We start from the raw sequence: 16981 nt of genomic DNA on the forward strand, positions 1-16981 counted from the left end.
CCCATACTCCTGCTGCGGACTGTGTTGTCTCTTGCACCTCCTCCTTCCTGATAGCCTTGATCTCTCACATCACCCTCCTCTTTGTAGACACATTCCATCGCAGGCAAGAAGCAAAGCTTGGAGAAAGTCTTGAGGGATACTAAACATCTCTCAAAGCCATTCACCAGTGGCAGCAGCCCTGAGATTAGCAGTTGGTTTCCTGTCAGCTGGTGATAATTTCTGCAGAGTGTACTCAAGTAGTATAAACTATACTGGATCAGTCATCACCCAGGTCAGCAAGGACCATGTTAAGTGTTGGAGTTCCTGGACAACTGGTGACAAGTGGGCTATAGGACTCAGAACTATTGGCTGAGGAACCAGGGCCAGCAGCTTTAGGACTACTGGAAGAAAAGTTGCTTACTCATCACAAATATACAAAGATTGGAAGCAAACAAACAATGATTTGTTATTACAAATCAAGTCCAACAAGAAGAGGATATCTGAAAAGAATGAACCAGTTCTGGAAAGAACGACATCCAGAAGCAGAAAAAGCAGAACAGAGGCTAGCAGATCAGCATCAATTTATAATATGAAATAAAGTATTCATAGAAGTAGAATTGGAAGAACTGCAAAGGTCCATCCAGGACAAAGAAATTGACGCCTTGCCAGAAGTAGCTCAGACTGTAGAGGCAAACCAGAGGGAGGCAGTAATAGAGGAAGTCAGTATTGCTATTGAACCATTTTCATTCCCAAAACAGGCACCCCCTCCTTTAACTTCTCAGAAAGAACAAAGTCCTCTAACTGAAAAAGAAGAGGAACTGAAATGAAGAATAACAGCTTCTAGAACAGCACAAAAACAACAGAATAAAGTTCCCTGCATTGAAGCATGTGATCAAAAAAAAAAAAAAAACCCAACAAACCACCACCACCACCACCACCACCACCACCACCACCACAACAAACAGCTAGCTCAAGTATTAAAAGATGCCAATACCATAATATCAAATATAAACACCAGCTCACTGCAAGAAACAAACCAACTGATGTACAGTACAGCACAGCTGCAGTGATAACTGAAGATCTTGGATGCAAAATCAACAAACAAGAAAAAAAGCCAAACAGTGCATCACCAAAATAGAAAATCAGGTTGGAAAATAAGATCAGCATGCTAAGATCAGATGCAAGCAAGCTAGAACAGATGAAAGAAAAGAAGACCAAAGAATACCTGAAAAGAAGACCAAAGAATATCACCTAGACACAAGGAAGATCAAGGAAGCACTGGAAATAATAAAGCAGCAAATAACAGCCATAGCCAAGAAGATCAGCAGATATGAAGCTTAAATTGCATACTATAGGCAGAATCTCCAATTTCAGTCAAATGAGAAATGTTTCTTCCAATACATCAGTGGAGAGACTGCAATGACCAGCCAACTTCTGACAAAGAAGAAACACTGCGGTTCTAGGCACAGCTATGGGACAACCCAAAGAAATACAAGTCCCCAGGTTAAGAACGCCCAGTTTAAGGACAACCCATAGTTAAGAATGGAGCCTACTGTAGCAAAATTTGAGTTAAATACACAATGATTCGACTTAAATACCCAATGGTTGACTTAATTACACTATACTACTTATACAGTATTGCACAGTTAATACCATTCCAGCTTACATACAAATTCAACTTAAGGACAGATCTTGGGAATGGAACTTATTCTTAAACTGGGGACTATCTGTACAACAAGAATGCAGCTTGGAGAAAGGAGGTGGAGAAGGAAAAAAAAGAAGCTGAAATGAAAGAACTTATAATAACAGCAGAAATGGTGGAGAAAAGGGCAAGGAAGATCAAGAACTGGTCAGCATCAAGTGAAGATGAATTGCATGGTTTTTGGTTGAAACATCTGACTGGTCTGCACCCACTCATTGCCAAGCAGCTTAACAACATACTGCAATCAAATGCTTAGAAATAACAGGAGTCAATTGAGACATCAGAAACTTTGTACAAAGATCAATGGCACAATGGAAGACACAGTTGCTGGTCAATGGTAATAAACTGGGAGAGGTTAATATCAGGAGAGGAATCTTTCAGGGCACTCAATATCACCACTACTGTTTGCCATTGCACTGATTCCTCTGTCAACCATACTGAACAAGTCAGGCCATGGCTATCAAATAACAAAAACATCTGCCAGGCTATCCCACCTCCTTTACATGGACAATCTGAAGCTACAGTATATGGAAAAACACCATCTGAAATGGAATCACTGCTCAACATTGTCCAAATATATAGCCAAGATATTGCAATGGAGTCTGGACTGGACAAATGTGCCACTTTACCACCAACAAGGGAAAAATAGTGAAAACTGAGGGAATCAAGATGCCCTATGGATGGAGATTATTACAAATACCTGGGCATCCTTCAGGCTGACAACATCAAGAGCACTGGAGTCAAGAAGAAGGTTAATAGTGAATACATCAGAAGAGTGAAGAAGATCTTAAAGTCCAAACTCAGTAGCAGAAATACCATTTAGGTGATTAACACCTGGGAAATTCTAGTCATTAGATATACAGCTGGAATATGGGGCTGGACTCAAGCTGAACTAGGGGCCCTGGATAGGAAGACCAGAAAAATAATGACAATGAATCATGCCCTTCATCCATGCAGTGACATTGACAGACTATTTACCAAGGAGTGTAGGTGGGCATGGAATGTTGCAAATACACCAGACAGTTGAAGGAATAAAAAGGGCATTAGATGCAATAACTGAAGGACAGTGAAGAAGATGCACTGAAGCTAGGATACCATGAAGGCTTACTGAATACTGAAGAGACCAAAGTGGCCTATGTCGTTGTTGTTCAGTCGTTAAGTCGTGTCTGACTCTTCGTGACCCCATGAACCATATTGCGCCAGGCCTTCCTGTCCTTCACTGCCTCCCTGAGTTTGCTCAGTTTCATGCTCATTGCTTCAGTGATGCTATCTAACCATCTCATCCTCTGCCATCCTCTTCTCCTTTTGCCTTCAATCTTTCCCAGCATCAGGGTCTTTTCCAAAGACTCCTCTCTTTGCATTAGGTGACCAAAGTATCTGAGCTTGAGCTTCATTATCAGTCCTTCCAATGAACAATCAGGGTTGATTTCCTTTAAGATTGACTGGTTTGACCTCCTAGCAGTCCAGGGGACTCTTAAGAGTCTTCTCCAGCACCACAGTTCAAAGGCATCAATTCTTCGGCGCTCAGCCTTCTTTATGGTCCAGCTCTCACAGCCATACATTACTACTGGAAAAACCATAGCTTTGACTATGCGGATCTTTGTTGGCAAGGTGATGTCTCTGCTTTTTAATATGCTATCTAGGTTTGCCATAGCTTTCCTTCCAAGGAGCAAGCGTCTTTTAATTTCATGGCTGCAATCTCCGTCTGCCATGATCTTGGAGCCCAAATAAATGAAGTCTGTCACTGCTTCCATTTCTACTCCTTCTATTTGCCAGGAATTGAGGGGTCCAGATGCCATGATCTTAGTTATTTTAATGTTGAGTTTCAAGCAGCTTTCGCATTCTCCCCTTTCACCCTCATCAAGAGGCTCTTTAGTTCTTCACTTTCTCCCATTAGGGTGGTATCATCTGCGTATCTTAGGTTATTGATGATTCTCCCTGCAATCTTAATTCCGGCTTGTGATTCTTCCAGCCTGGCATTTCTCATGATGTACTCTGCATATAGGTTAAATAAGCAGGGTGACATACCTGTCGTACTCCTTTCCCTATTTTGAACCAATCAGTTGTTCCGTGACTGGTTCTAACTGTTGCTTCTTGGCCCGCATACAGATTTCTCAGGAGACAGGTAAGATGGTCTGGTACCCTCATCTCTTTAAGAATTTGCCACAGTTTGTTGTGATCCACACAATCAAAGGCTTTTGCATAGTCAATGAAGCAGAAGTAGATGTTTTTCTGGAACTCTTGTGCTTTCTCCATGATCCAGCGAATGTTGGCAATTTGATCTCTAGTTCCTCTGCCTCTTTGAAACCCAGCTTGTACATCTGGTAGTTCTCGGTTCATGTACTGCTGAAGCCTAGCTTGTAGGATTTTGAGCATAACCTTGCTAGCATGTGAAATGAGTGCAATTGTGCGATAGTTTGAGTATTCTTTGGCATTGCCCTTCTTTGGAATTGGAACGTAAACTGACCTTTTCCAATCCCATGGCCACTGTTGCATTTTCCAAACTTGCTGGCATATAAGAAAGTGGCCTATAAGAAAGACCAAATGAGCAACAGAAAAGAGCAAGGCAAAAATTACATGGGCAATACATAAAAAAACTAGCAGGCAAAGCAGAGAACAGCAAGACCTAGCAATGGCTAACAGCAGGAAAGATGCAGAAAGAGGCAGAGGGGCTGCACAAGACCAAGCCTTAAGAACAAATGCATACAGTATAAAGCTAGAATTGAGAGGACAGCCACAGACAGCAAATGCTGCCTCTGCAAAGAAGGTGAAGAAACAGTGGACCACCTAGTCAGCTGCTGCAAGAAGATCACACAGACTGACTACAAACAATGGCATGACAAAGTAGCAACAATGGTGCTGCAAGAAATACCACTTGCTGGCACGCAAAAACTGGTGGGACCACAAAACAGACAAAGCAATAGAAAATGAAGAAGCTAAAGTCTTCTGGGACTTTAGAATTCAAACAGATAAGCATCTGCCACACAACACCCAAGACTTAACAGTTGTTGATAAGAAAGACAAAGAAGTCTGGATGGTGGACATTGCAATACCTGGAGACAGCAGAAGAGAAGAGAAAGAACTGGAGAAAATCACGAAATATAAAGATCTGCAAATAGAAGTAGAATGACTATGGCAAAAGAAAACAAAGATAGTACCAATAGTTATAGGCGTCTTAGGTGCAATCCCAAAACATCTGGAGCACCACTTGAACACCATTGGCATTGACAAAATCACCATCAGTCAATTGCAAAAGGCAGCTTTATTTGGAATAGCTTATATCCTGCAACAATATCTTTAACTCCATCAGACCACAACGTCTGCCTATCCCAGGTCCTTGGGAAGGACTCGATAGGTGGATAAAAATGCCAAATCCAGTCTAAACATCTGGTTGACTGTGTGACCAATCATAATAATATATTGAACTTGTATGCCACCCAACTCTCAATGATGCTAGGTGGCTCACAACAACTGAACAAAGAAATTACAATTAAAATATAAAGACAAAAGATGGCAAGTACAATAAAGTGACAGGTCTCTTGGTGCCTCTGGTCTCTTCACCCTCTACTGAAGAGCCAGGTCTTCTGGGCTCTTTTAAACAACAGCAGACTGGGGGCCATCTGGATCTCAGGGGGAGCCTTGTTCGAGAGGGCAGTTACTGCTACAGAGAAGGTGCGCAACTGGGGTACTGAGAGGTGACATCATTTAATTGAAGGAACCTGGAGTGTGCCAACCTTGCAAGATTCAAATCAGCCAGGCAGATGTTATGGGAGAGACGCAGTCCTTCAAGATAACCAGGCCCTATGCCATGTAGCCAGGTAGAGTTAGGGGTTGCAATAGGCAAAGTTATAAAGGCAATAAATTCAAAATTATACAGGAAAAACAAAGGCCTGGTTCATCAAACCAGACAAAAACACTTCATTGAACCCATTTTTTTCCCCTGTTGCAGCTCCAATCCATTACATTGGAAGAGAAACTAATGCAAATAACAGCTTCAATAAGCATGAGTACAAGAGAGGTGGTTGAGGAGTAGGAATGCATGTTTTGCTGCCCCATTTTCCAGGAGCAAGGCCTTGCCCAGAAAAGACAACTTGAAATAAGTAATTTCAAGAACATAAATTCAAAAGTGGACAGGAGGAGACTGGGGGAAATGGGAAAAATAAGGGTGGGAGGATGAAACATTTGAGCATCTGGCCTACACACCAAAACTCACAGTTGCTTTCTCATCTACGCAGAATGAAAACTTAAAGAAGAAAAATGGGTTGGGAACTCCAGAAAAACATCACATCCCTCCATGGTTATTAGGCTTCCCCCCTGCTTTCAGCTAAAAACACATACATAAATAAAGCTGTCTGGGCTTCCACCCACCAGCTTCTGTGGATACATCCAATATTAAAACTCAGAAAGCAAAGAAGCAATGTATCTTCTAGTGCTGCTTAGTAGTCATGAAAAGAAGACAAAACAACTGGCTATGGGTGACTTGAATGGCTGCTGTGCACAGAAACCAACACCTGGTTCCTGACTGGCTCAGTTAGATCAAGGTCAAGGTCAAGGTCAAGATCAATGGAAAGAGAAGAGCTGAATAGTCTGCCTGTTGGGAAATGGGAACCACTGTGTCCCAGAAGGAAGGAAGGCATAGAAATCAATCTGCCAACTGGGATCTACCAGCTACCATTAAAAGAGGTAGGGAGAAAGAGAGAGGAAACCAAAACTGAAATCTTAATAGGTTGGCTCCTGGAAGAACCCAGAGAAAATGGAAATTGTAGGTAATGAATCCGTCTCCCCAGCACGTACTTACTTACTTATTTACTTACATTTAGAGGCCACACAACTTCAGATTACCGTGGACAGCTTATAGTACAAAATAAAGGATAATAAAACCAGAAAGGTAAATCTGGGGGAAAATCCTGAACATCCAAAACAACAAACACAAGACCCCTAAAAAACATCCCAAAGAAATATCGACAGGGGGTCAACAACCACTCTACCTCCAGGGCTGGGAACAAAGCCAAGTTTTCAACAACTTTCAGAACACCATCTGAGTGAGAGCTGAATGGATCTCCAGGGAGATGCTATGCCATAGGGCAAGTACTGTGACAGAGAAGACACACTTCCTAGGTCCCAGAGTATGCCCACTCTGTCTGATCTTACAGAGCAGGCACCCACTATTGGAGATAGGCAGTCCTTCAAATAACATGGCCGTATGCCATGAAGGGCTTTGTAGTTCATAACCAGCACTTTGAATTGCACCTAGAAGCCAACTGGCAATCAATGTAGTTCATGAAGCAGTGATGACATGTAAGCCTATCGTGGTATGCCCATCACTCCTCACACCACTGCATTCTGGACCAGCTGTAGCTTCTGAATGGTATTTAACAGTAGTCCCATGGAGAATGCCTTGTAAAGTAGTCCAGTTATGAGGTGACTAAAGCATGAGTGACTGTCTGAAGGGCCTCCTGATCTAGGAATGAGTGCAGTTGGCACAACATATGGTTCTGTGCAAAGGCTCTTCTGGCCACAGCTGCCACCAACTCTTTGAGCAAGAGCTATGAGTCCAGAATGATCCCCCAAGTTGCATACCAGTGTAACCTCATCCAAGATTAAGGATGAAGAATCCTTAGATCCAGGAGGCTCAAATGACCACAGCCACTTGGTCTTGACAGGATTAAGCCTGAACTTGTTTCTCCCCATCCAGACCCAAAAAGCTTCCAGACACTGGGATAGAGTATTGATAGTACTCAGGGTCAAGTTATATAATTGGGTATCATCTGCATATTGATGATACCGACAGATGATCTCAACCAGTGGGTTTGTATAGATGTTAAACAGGGCGGGAGAGAGTGTCAAGCCCTGCGGTACTCATAAGTGAGTGGCCGCAGGTGCAACCTCCCTCCCTAGCCACAGAGGAGAAACTGGCCACAGTGGAAAACCATGTAAAAATTTTGCCTCCCACCTCTAAACCCTGAAGCCAGTCCAGAAGGATACCATGGTCGATGGTATTGAAAGACTTTGAAAGTTCAAGGAACACAAGAATGGATCCTCATCCTGGCTGTGCCAAAGGTCATCATATGTGTGACTAATGCTGTCTCCATATTGAACCCTGGCCTGAAACAAGACTGAGAAGGGACCAGATAATCCAATTCCTCCAGGATCTCTGGAGCTGTTGCTTAACTGCCTTCTCAACAACCTTCCCCTCGAAGGGAAGATTGGAGACTGGATGGAAATAGTCCAGAAATGTTGAACCCAAGAATGGCTTTTTGAGTAGGGGGCTCACCATTGCCTCCTTTAAGGCAGAATCAGCTAGCCCCTCTTTCAAGGAGGCTGATACTCCACCTGGACCCAACTACATGTCACTTCCTGGGCAGCCTTAACAACCCAGAAAGGACCTGGAACTAATGAATAGGTAGCTGAACTCATTGATTGGAGGACCTTGTCCACATCCTCAGGAGTGTAGATCCAAACTTAGTTCAGATAATCTCACAAGATCATGCCTCAGCACCTCATCTGGATTTACCCAGTTGGAGTACAACTCCGAGTGGATCTGAGCAATATACAGTATATCTGCCAGATAGCTTGAATATTCTTCACAGTGGCCCTGAGGTTGTTCATAATAAGAATCCCTAGAAAACATATAACTATGTCTCTTTAATAGACTGTATATTTTTCTATGATTTTTGTAGTTCAATTTACCCAGTTAAATAAGCAAAGTTTTCTGTTTTATTGAAATGCCTTTTCAATAAAGGTGCAGAAATTGAGTCTTGGACTCAGATTTCTAAACCAGACTATTAAACTGAGTTGATCTCATTTGAACATATGATTCCATAACACCAATAAATACCATGTTGGCAACACCATTGACTTAACAGATCGGCTCCAAAGCAATCAGTTTGATGAGAAGATTTCATCCAAACTGATGGTCAGATTTGGACAGTTGATTTCATTCAGAGTTTCTCTGCATCATTTTTTCATACAACTGAGCTCTTGAATTGTTTCAGAGAACTAACTCAGCAGTCACAAAATATAATTAAAACTGAATTAAAATAAGAGCAATGATCTGAGGAAACTTATCACACAAATTGCCTGTTTGTTTTGTTAACTTGGCTTTTAATAATTTTTTTTCAGGTGGCTTTCTCCTGCTACTACCTGATTTTCGACTTAGAACCTGACTTTCTTGACCACACAAGACTGATATTTCTTTGCTGAATGTGTAACGTATTGACATCAGCCTGATTTACTGTATCCATGGAAGTGTGCCTGGGTGAATTTCATTTCAAAGCTACCTTCCCAAACCATTTATTTATCTTGCAATGTTGCACTGTGTTATTGGCTCATGTAAAGGGAGTATATTAAGCAACTATCTTTTTTTGCAATAATTTACCTGATTGTCCAAACATCTTTAAACTAGACTGTCAGTAAGAATGTCCCTGAAACTTACTGCCTGCAAGTAAGAAGGAACAGTTTACATAATGAAGAGTTGTTACTTCCACTGAATTTTCATCAATGGCATCTTTAAAATACTGGCCCTTCGCCTAGGAATGGTTGAAGCTTACAGACTTCTTAGCTTACAGTCCAACACCGAGAGTGGTTTTGTAGAATAGTTAGAAAAGAATGTCCTTTTTCCAAACTGGTGCCTTCAGATTTTTCCAGATGCTCATGGATTATTGACCATGGTAGATAAGGATGATGTTGCTCACTACATTCAGAATGCATCTGGTTAAGGAATCCTAAAAAAAATTATGAATGCCATTAAAAGAAAAATATAAGAAAACCTGTTGGACTTGTATGCATTCACCAATATTGTACTTCTTCTTGCTATCACATGCTTATGTGAGCACATAACAGAAAACAAATCTGCTTAATTTAATTTACAGTAAATGATATATTGAATCTGCAGATTGATCACTCTAGTCTTGACTACAGGAGTTTGGTGTTATATGCCTGTGACTGATTCATACCGTTGGAGCAACTTTTAATGATCGAATTAAATTCTTCACTGGACGCTGTCCTTTAATTATGCTGCATTTTGGAATATTTGAACATCATCTGGCTGGTTGGGTGTCTGTAATTGCAAAATGAATAAAAGCTAAAGAAAAAGATCTATCTATTAAGTATCATTCAGTAAAGACTATAAAAGATACAACTTAAGGTTTGGAGGTTACCAAAGTTTCCCGAATTCTCTCAAAGTTATCAGTTTTCTTATCAAAGCTCTTGGGAACTTTTTCAATGACAAGATTTTTATAATTTTAAAACTATTTTACTTTATTTTGAGGCATCTGGGAATGCCTTTTTGGTGGACATGCTCCTGATTTAAAATGTCTCAGTTTCAAGAATGCTGGAGGCCACAGCTGGACTTTCTTTCCAAGAGAATCACCATGGTGGCCAGGTGAGCCAGTAACATGCACAGGGAGGAAAAATTGGGTAGTTGCAAACTAAGTGATCAATGGAATTAATTTGACACCATTAGCCCTCCTTTAAGAAAGCAGCTCATTTTGTTTGGCATAATAAAGAATAATAATCTATCTCAGCCAATTTATGGGTTACCTGAGGGACCACCTGTCCCCAATCACATCACCCTGTCCCATTTGATCTGGCATAGAAGGCATGTTGCAGATACCATCTGCCAGGGACATTTGGTGGGTCCCAGGAGGCGGGCCTTCTCTTCCATGGCACCCCCTTTACGCAACACTCTCCCCCCAAAAGTGAGGTTAGCTCCATCCCTGCTATCATTTCAGAAGTTCCTTAAGACTTGGTTATGTCACCAGGCCTGTGGGTCCCAGAGAACCAGATACATTCTGAGATGGCTCCACTGTGATTGATATTTTTGCTCTCTCTGTGTGGTTGGTATATTTTAAACTTTTTATAATATTTTTCTTTTTAATAATGATTTTTATATCTTTAATGATTGTTTTTATGTATCTTGGTTTTATCTGATTGTTGTACACCACCCAGAGTCTCTTTTTGTGAGTTGGGTGGCTATATAAATGTGATTAATAAATGAATGAATGAATGAATGAATGAATGAATGAATGAATGAATGAATGGTCTCTTTGGCCAAAAACCAAACCAAACCAAACCCAACAACAAGAACCAACCCCCCCTTCTATTCAGTTAAAAGTAAACATCATTAAACACACTGTTACCCTGGACTGGGTGGGTATCAATAAATGCCACATACAACCCCATAGGCTGGAGTTAGTTTCAAAAACTCAACTAGGCTGATTTCTCATACCAAAATAAGGATACTTACCCTTGCATGTCCATCTTCCCCTGAAATTTCCCCACCCAGTGGGGTGGAGAATTGTGACTTCAGTTCATGGCAACTAAATACATTTCTACAGTCATCTTTCCTATCTGAAATAATCACAGATTAATTTTGAATTGGAGATTTGCAGTATAGCAAATCTTGAATTTTTGTAGTGAATTACAATATTAATCTCAATGTGTTTATATAGTTTTGACAGAACAAATAATGAAACATTTGCAAATTATATCACTCAGAGAAATAGTGATAAACATTGATAAATATTCCTTTTGTTGCAGTGGTGTTTCTGCAAATAGCCATTTCTAGAGCCAGCACTGCCCCAGGTGACTGGACTATGTTTATTTTATGTTTGTGGTTATAAGTAATTTGCTGAGCAACACAACAAGCATATCTAGAGCTTTTGATCCCTATCTTTCATCTATACTTTTCCTTTGTGTGGATTCCTCTAAAGAAAGTAAATATTTCCCTCCACCCCCAAAAAGAAGTTGACTGAATTTTAAAAGGTGCCAAGTCCATTTGCATTCCACCTTGAAAAGACTAATTCTCCCTATAGGAAACTATCAACATCTTCAAAAGCCTAAGGCTACTCTTTTTCAAAGAAGACAGTCATGTAAAAATGGGATGACAATCAGAACCAGCAAACAAAATACATGGAATGATTCAACTGGAAATTTTTTGCTCTGTAAAAGAAAATTGGAAGAAGAATGGCAGGGTGAGAAATTAACATGAATTTTGCAAGAGCAGGGAGGAATATATTTCTCCATGACTTCATATAGCACTCTCACAGAAATAAAATAATTAGAATCAAAGTGTTAATTGATGGAAAGTATGAGCTGTCTTCAGAAAATGGCTCATGTGTTCTTCTAAAGATAAGGGGAGAGCAGGACAAAGTTGATTATCTGAGCATCTGCAAGAAGGCACCTTTTTATTTTTTCCAGTTACATGGGATATTGGGAAGATATTATGCAAAAGGAAAGGAGGACTCTGTTCTTTCTGTCTGCAAGCCAGATATGTCTCCCAAAACTGGAACAGGGCTTCATTTCATGTGTGTGTGTGGGGTGGTGGGGGGGAGGCAAAGCTGGCAAAAGAAAGATTGAGTTTGAAACTGGGTCAGACCTGACTGGGGGCTATGGAGAGGAACATTCTATAAAAAATCCTCCATCACATCCACATGGGAGAGGCACTTGGGCAGCAGCTTGTAAGGTTGTGAACTGCTCCATTCTAAGGATTTGTCCTGGACACGTGACCCAAAGCACAGTATATGCAGCCTGCCCAGGGCGTGCATTCACACACGCACACGCACGTTACTTCTGTGGACACTGCTGGTAAAGAATCCCAGGAGCTATGCTCTGCATGTTTTCCTGCCTTGCTCTCTTTATGACAGCCTGCTGTCTCTTTTCCCAAGATGCAAGGTTTGGAACTAAGGGCTTTGCCCAACTTCTTTGACAAGAGTTGGATATGAAAGTGCCACCCCCAGCCCACTGAAAAATAGGAAAAAATGAAGACATTTCTGAAATATGAAAGTAGACATGGTAATTCAGTTTAGTGTTATGGATGGCATTATAATTGTTCAGATGGAAGGGAAGTGACCAAGCAACATATTTTTAGTAATGCTAATATTTCTGTCACATTAAGGTGCAGAAATTGAATTGCATTCAAATTCAACAGAATTAGGATTGGTTTGCTTCTAGCAGACCCAATTTTCTCCCCCTATTACTAGGAATAGTTTGTAAATTACCCCAAGTTTTGTTAATTTTTTGATCATCCATACGATATGAAAGCTCAGATGCAGGTAGATCTAGATACTGTGAAAAAAAGTAATCTAATTTTATATCAGAAAGCTAAGCAAGTGCTTTCTGACATAGACTGATTTTATTTTAATATTCAGTTTTAACATGGCATTTTATTTTACAATTTAATTCTTACTGTTTTAAAAGTGAGAATTAAAAATAAAAGCATCGTTTAAAAGAATATTGTAAACCTAACATTTAAAAATGTAGATCTAGGTCAGAAGCGACTATGTAATATTTGTGGGCATCAGTACAAGGTGAGAGACCCAGCTTTGCAAAATTTCATGCTCCAAAGGCCATAATCTCATGAATCTGCTCATCAGTGTGACTGCTGAATACATGTACACACGTATATACACATACATACTGTATATACACACATACACATCTTTATTTTTTAAATTTATGGGATTTATAGGCACCCCATTTTAATTGTTTTGCCCACACAAATGTGTAATTGTATAATGTTCCCTGAGTGACTGCCAATTATTCTTGGATCTGTTTATTTTCTATTTATTAATAGTAGATCATAATTTTGTAATTTTAATTGATTTCAACTGTTTTGTAAACCACCCAGAGTCATTCAGCGAGATGGGCGGTGACAAATTTGATATGTAAACAAACAAACAAACAAATAAATAAATAATGGTACTGAGAACTTAAAAGACTGCTGATTCCTGCCTTAATTGCTGAAGAGAAGAGAAGAAGAAAAGAGGAGATAATGAAATTGTGTTGCAGAAAAAACATTAAATAGCTATCAAAAACACTACCTTCACTGGCACCAGTAGGGGTTCAACAATACAACTAAATTTCCTAGAGAGACTGAGCTTGTTAGAAATTCATGGGTAGACTACATGTATGCATAGGTTCTCCTGGTGGCTGAGGCACTCTCCTTTGTTGACTGCAATCTGTCAGAGGTTAGCTGTCTAGGAGCTGAGACTATTTCAGCAGAAGGAAATGCATTTTCTTTTTACCAAAAAAAAAAAAGAGAGAGAGAGAGAGAGAGAGTCTACCAAAATGCTAGGGTTTTATCATTTCAATGAATCATATCATTAAATTTGAGTTATAGTCCACAAGAATCTCAGAGAATGAAAACCTGAAATGCTGGCTCTGTGCCACAACATTAAAGCTCTTTGAGTTTATTTCTGTCTGCATAAGTCAGCATTCATTCACATATATAGCAGGGTTCCCAGGTGCAATGAAAATGCAAATGGAAATCTTCTAAGGCTCTATGGTTAAGCAATTCTCACTCTTTTTGATGGAGAAACATGCAAAACATACTATTCTTAACAGAACTTTTGCTGGAATGATGCACCTACAAACCTTCTGGGAGCCTGAATAGACTAAAGTTTGGAACATGGAACACCTGCATGTTTCAAATTAATCTCTTCCAATGGATGATAATTTAAAATGTAGGACTCAGGAGAAGGGAGAAACTTGTAAAATCATACAAGAGTATGCATGCATACAGTACATATATACTTGTCAGCCCTTTAAAGCCAACCAGGTCAGGAAACAGATATCAAAAAAAATACTAGAGCTTTATTTTATTGATACAGGTTATAATCACAGAATTCTGAACGCCTGACAGCATTCCTCCTTCCTTCCCCTTACAGGAGTGCCATGGCGGAGCAATCCTGAGTTTCTTTCTCACCCTAAGTTGAGTTTTCCTAATAGCTGCCGCATATTTTCTTCAAGGCCATTTCCATGCTTTTCTACAATACCCATCATGCTATTTCCCTTTCAGGATAAGCTGCAGTAGGCAAAACACAGGAAAGCCACAGGAAACAACAAGCCAGAGAATTAACAAGACAATGCAGCTAAATCTAGTACAGTATCTCTCTGCATATCTTTCTATCTTTGCAAATCAACCTTGGTTTCACTACTTCATTCACTGTCTTTCTTCTTTAAATTTATCACCTCTCTTTTTTTGAAGACATCAATTCTACCCCATCACAACTTTCTTGGTTTCCCCTTTCTCTCAATGCATTCGCTTTCCTGTCATACATTTGTTCTGCAATTTGATCCTCATTCATTCTCTGTGTGGCCGAACCACTTCAATGTATATCTTTTGTTCTGATCACTTGCTTAAGTGCCATTCTTCCCACTGCATTCAAAATTTCTCCTAACATATCTGACTCTCATTTCCATAAAGTAGATGGAAGCATCCTCTTTTAAACAGCCATTTTTGCTTCTTGCCTCACAAGAGACCATAGGCAGAGAGTAGTACTACTTTCTATCAGCATTTGCACATCTTAAAATTTCTCCATTCATTTCTCCATCTTTAATAAACATTCTGTTAAGATATCCAGATTCATCTACTTGCTCTAGTTTTTCACTATTTATGCATAATTTGTAATCATTCATTCCATTTTTACTGTCAGATACAAATATCTCTGTCTTTGATATATTCATTTTCATATCTATACTTTTCATTCTATTATACATTCTAATACTCACTGCATATTATTCAGCTTGTCAGCCAACAACATGGCATTATCAGTAAGTAAAAAAACATGTGTACTCACGACCCCAACGTCTAATGTCAGCATGAGCATTTGTTTGCATAAATACATCAAACAATTTAAGGAGCATCTCATACCTTTTTCTTACTTCCTCTTCAGTGCTGAACCACTCACTAAGAATTCCATATATCCTGCCAGATTCTCTCCTTCCATCATATGCCACTCTTGTCACATTCAGCAACCAACTTTCAACTCATTTTCCTAATTCAAGCCTATTTGCTTTATCATACAGGTAGTCCTTGTTAATACTGATAATTGGGATCAGAATTTCCATCACTAAGTGATGCAGTTGTAAAGCATGATGTCACATGACCATATCACTTAGCGATGGCAATCCCAGCAGTCCCCATTGACATAGTTAAGCATATATTCCCAGTTGTTAGGCGAGGACCCACTCTGATCCAAGCCATTCCTGGCTTGGTCCTTCCCAGCCCTGAGCCTTGGTAAGGTAAGGGCTCTTCTTCAACTCCCCCCACCTGCCTATCGCCCACCATCTCTGCCCTTTTGGCTGCCCACCTACCCACTGCCACCAGCTGCCCCCTCCGCCCAGCCCTGCCTACCACTGCTGCACCTAGCACACTGCATGCCACTGCTGTACCGGCTGGGGCCTTCTTTTGTGCTGCCACACTGGTGCAGCTGGGGCTTCTCTCATGCCCCAAACAGGATGTCCATTTGCATGACAACTAAGGCCTCCATTCGTGCCCTGCCCAGGGCCTCTGTTCTGCACTGGTATGAAATAAGGCAGAGCAAAAGAATGCCCCAGCCAGTACAGTAGTGGTGTGTGGTACAGCGGGTGTGGTGGTGGCAGGCAGGGCCAGGAGGTGTGAACAGCTGGCTGCAGTCGGTAGGTGGGCAGCCAAAAGACGGCCCAAATTTTGTTTACATGAACATGGGATTCCTGCAATGGCCAGAACTTCGAGGACTGGTCATAAGTCCCTTCATTCAGCACTGCTGTAATTTTGAACAGTCACTGAATGAATGAACATTGTGAAGACTACCTATAATCTTCATCTTTGACTTAGAAAATTTTATACTTTTTTTTCCTCATTCATTGATACATTTCTCAATGACTTTATGAAGAACAAAAATGTGGTTTGCATAACCCCACCCAGCACTTCCCAAATTTTGCTTATTGTCACCTCTCACATCTTTTAAATTAGAATTCTGCCAAACAGCTTCCCAGGCTCACTTAAAAAAAACAAACAAACAATAATCCAATTGTAATTTTTACTATTTTTTTCCTTTCTATGTGGGATCAATAATGTAATTCTCCCAATTGTCTGGTATAGATTTAGCCTTCACACAGATGTTAACAAGTTGCATAGCTACTCCACAAGCAAACCACTTCCATTTTATTTTATTTTAACATTTCTCCAGTTATACCATCTACACCTGCAGCCTCACTATTCTATAACATTCCTTTGTCCTGAACATTAATATATACAGTATACAGCTTGGTTTAAATTCCACTCTTCAACATATCAGTATCATTCCTATAGAAATTTCTGAAATAGTTTTTCCAGCATTTCCTCACTTCAGTTTCATCCCACTTTCAAAAACATTTCTTTTCTATCACAATCGCTTTACTCTTTGCCTCATTTAATCTTAACCATTCTTTCTCTTTGGACTACATCTTTTGCAAAAAAATACCTGCTTTCCAGTTGTCTTTTCCAACTACAAGAAAAACAAAAATATAAAAAGAAAAAATAGCCCCAAACACTTC

At 40.2% G+C, this 16981-nt stretch overlaps 1 protein-coding gene across 2 annotated transcripts in view; it reads right to left on the minus strand.

Moving 5' to 3' along the window:
* The window catches only part of GPC6 (glypican 6), an 812403-nt gene that overhangs the window by 268675 nt on the left and 526747 nt on the right, over nucleotides 1-16981 (minus strand). The window lies entirely within an intron of this gene.

The sequence above is a fragment of the Python bivittatus genome, unplaced genomic scaffold (assembly GCF_059951505.1).
Source record: "Python bivittatus isolate LINGU-HERP-01145 unplaced genomic scaffold, Pbiv_v1 ctg000060_np1212, whole genome shotgun sequence".
Lineage (NCBI taxonomy): Eukaryota > Metazoa > Chordata > Lepidosauria > Squamata > Pythonidae > Python > Python bivittatus.